Source organism: Bacillus rossius, unplaced genomic scaffold, assembly GCF_032445375.1.
Source record: "Bacillus rossius redtenbacheri isolate Brsri unplaced genomic scaffold, Brsri_v3 Brsri_v3_scf23, whole genome shotgun sequence".
In the NCBI taxonomy this organism is placed as follows: domain Eukaryota; kingdom Metazoa; phylum Arthropoda; class Insecta; order Phasmatodea; family Bacillidae; genus Bacillus; species Bacillus rossius.
In genome coordinates, this window is record NW_026962404.1 from 46,066 (window position 1) to 50,000 (window position 3,935).

A 3,935-nucleotide genomic window follows, 5' to 3' on the forward strand; every position below is an offset into this window, starting at 1 on the left:
AGCGCGACAGTGCCAGGGCGGTAGCGATGTGGCTTCTTCACTCCCCCCGTGGCCGGCGCGCTCTTGCGAGCCGCCTTGGTGGCCAGCTGCTTGCGCGGCGCTTTGCCTCCAGTAGATTTACGAGCCGTCTGCTTCGTGCGCGCCATCGTGGTCCGTCTGCGCGTGCTGTAAAAATTTCAACAGTTTTGTTAAAGCTGTGGTGCACTGCGATTGGCCCGGCATCTCCATTGGCTGGCGAGAACAGCCAATCACAGCACAGAAGTCGATCCATAGAAACTAACGACAGAGGCGGCCGAGCAGCACGATTCCCAGAGAGAGATTCGAGTCGTAGCATCAGGAGAGTGAACATGTAGCTCTGCCAAATGATCTACTTTCTGTCCCCGCAGCCATTTGTTGAAGTTTTGTTCTACCGCGGAATATACGCATCGTAGGCTTAAAACCAGAGAGAAAGACACCCGAGGCTCAGAGCCTCTTGCCTAGCCGCGAAGCCCTGGCTAACTCAGTCCCAGGGCTGGTCGGACTGCGGGTGCATCTCTCCCTTCAGTTTGTTAGGAGACCGTAACCGCCCCTCAGGCACAATTCCCCTCTCCACCATGGCATCTAGCCAAGCACTAACGGTGGAGTTGGATCCTTTCATCAAGTTCAACCACAACAAAGACAGAGACAACCAAATGGACACAGTTAACAATGGTGCCATCCCCAAAAAGAGGAAACCAGAAGCGCAGCTAGGTTACCCCTCGAAACAACACAACCGCGACCACCATGATAGTCAGCAGGGCAATGTGAATGCCCCATTCACAAGTGCGGCGAACCTTTCTCAGGGACTACCAGCGCCTGCATCACCGCTCACAACTGAAGAGGCTTCAGCCTCAAATGCAGATGCCCCCCAAGAGAGGCCCTTCCGATCTGCACCAATTACAGTTAACCACACCGTTAACAATCCATATCACGCCCTGTACGATGCACTCAAAAGCCAAGACATCACTTTCACTGCCAAGAACACAGAACGTGGCACGATGTATGTCTTCAACTCACTTACTGACTACCGAAAAGGGCTCCACACAATTGAAAGCCGGAAGTTAGAGCACTTTGTTTCCCGCACATCAGCTGAGAAACCAGTCAAGCTGGTAATGCAATACATCCCCGCAGGCACATGCACACATCGCATCACTGCCGAGCTCCAAGCAAAAAACGTCCCAGTACTGGTTGTACACCAGATGTACAGTCAGCGTACCCGAGAGCCTCTCAACATGTTCCTGATTGATCTCCCTCAGGGCAGCGAATCTTCAGTAAGCGAACTTACATCAGTACTAGGGCTCCGAGTTAAATTTGTGCCATTCAAGCACCCCAACACTCCAATGCAGTGCTCGCGCTGCTACCAATATGGACATGTCACTGCCCAATGCAGATTCCTTATAGTCTGCCCAAACTGCTCGGGAAACCACAGAGACAAAAACTGCCCAAAGCCAGCCAAGTGTGTCAACTGCAAACTGGCTCATAATGCCAAATACACTAAATGTCCCTACTTCTTGAGAGAACAAGCCAAACTAAAACCTCAAACGCTGAAACAATCACAGCAACAGGGAAGACAGTCTACTGGAAGCCGCTGGCAGCCCGCCCCGCCTCCCAGGCAGCCTGCTTGGGGCCAACCACAGATTCATGCTCCAATAAATCCCCCTCACCCACCACAGCAGCTGCTGGATGGTCAACATGAATGGACCACAGTCCAAAACACCAGACATGCAGGCTATGGCCAAAAACAACAGTGGAGAACTGCCCCACCGCCTCAGATGCTCACTGGAAACAGATACCAACCACTCAATGACCAGTACTTCGAAAGCTATGAAGAAAACTATCCACACACGTCTTTTTCACGCACATCACGCAGATTCCCACGCCAGTCCCAGCGCGAGTGGAAAAACACCAGACAACAGCGAACACCGAAGCAACAGAGGAGGGAAACCACATACAACTCTGAGAATCAGAATCAGATCATAGCCTCAAAAACCCCAACACAGGACAGAATGATGGACTTTGTTCAGAACCTCCCAGAGGAACAAACACAGCAACAGATGAACACAGAGGAGTCAGTTACCTCTCCTGCAGTTAATGAATCTTCTATTCATACGCAAGAGTCGCCACAGTCGGTCCATCATCCAACATCTGCTCAGAACTCAACTCCTCTATATTTTCCCTGCCCTCCAAAGCAGACTACACCAGAAATGGAACAGCAAAATCTCCGAGACGTCACGCAACTGGAGACAAACTTACATCAAACACAAGCCAATAATCCAGCCTTTGCAGACATTGGTCGCGACCTATGTAACTTGTTAGCTGCCTGGAGCGACACCACAGTCAACCCAGTCCACAGAATAACTCTCGCTGCTCAATTCGTGCAGGGAATTTTCGAATTGATCCAACATGGCAGCAAATAAACCTGCGACTGGCGACATCCATACTGCAGCCACATGGAATGCCAGGGGAGTTAAATCGCAGTTACACGAACTAACAGATTTCCTGTTGAAACACAAAATTCAGGTGCTAGCAATCACCGAAACCCAACTTCAACCTACCGATGTAATCAAAATACCAGGGTATGTAATCCACCGTCTAGACAGAAAAGGAGAGCACAGAGGAGGTGGAGTAGCACTCGCCGTTAAAGCAGACATCCTACACCAGCCAATTCAGCTGCCAGACCTAGGAAAATTAGAGGCTGTTGGCGTGGAAGTCCGAATCAACAACAGGAAATGTGCACTAATATCCATGTATGCCCCACCCGGTCGTACTCTAGACAACCAGAACCTGTCAGCATTAATAAATAGTGCCCCTACCATCTTAGCGATGGGGGACCTAAATGCTAAGCACTCGGCCTGGAACTGCACTGGTGTAACCAGCAATGGCCGAGTATTACAAAAACACCAAAGTAACAGGCAATATATGGTATGCGCTCCATATGAACCCACTAGATATCCTGAATCACCCCGACAAAAGCCTGATATACTGGACATCACCATGTACAAAAATACAAATTTTATTTACGAGCTAGAAGTCATTCATGAATTAAATTCTGACCACCTCCCAGTGTTAGTTCAGATAGAAAATGCAACCATTCTCAACTGCACTGAAAAACTAGTACCTGACTATAAAAAAGCAAAATGGGACCAACTGAATGCACACATAGCCAAAAACATCAATTACAATGAGGCCATTAATACCCCACAAGACCTTCAGGCATACGCTGCTCACCTGGTATCCACAATAACAGCAGGGGTGAAAACATATATCCCCATGCGCAAGAGGAAACCGATTGACACTGCAGAACTGCCACAACATATCAGCCAATTAATAGCCCGCAAAAACAGAGCCCGCAGACACTGGCAGAGAAATCGCCATTGCCTTGAGTCTAAAAGGCTCCTAAGAGAGCTACAAAGTGAAATCCAGCACGAAATTTCACTCCACAGGGCTGCAGCCTGGGACATAAAAGTCGCTGAACTAACAACAACTGACAACTCCCTGTGGAAAACCACTCGGCTTCTGACAAAGAAATCCACCGTAATTCCCCCTCTTCAATGTGCAGATGGCTCCACTGCATTCACACAACAAGGGAAGTGTGACGCCATAGCCAGCAGCCTCAGCGAAGCTTTTAGACCGAATGAGGCGCGCATTCCACAGGCGCAAATCGCTTCGATAGAACAAAGAGCTACGCACATATGTGCAACCCCCACCACCACAGCCCCTCTACTCACAGATGACATAGAGGTGAAAAAAATCATAAACAAAATGAAACCAAACAAAGCACCAGGAGCTGACGGAATTCATACAATAATCCTCCGCAACTTACAAACTCCAGCTCTCTCTGCCCTAACCACCTGTATTAATGGCATCCTCGTCACAGAAACCTGGCCCACAGTATGGAAGGAAGCGAAGGTCATTGT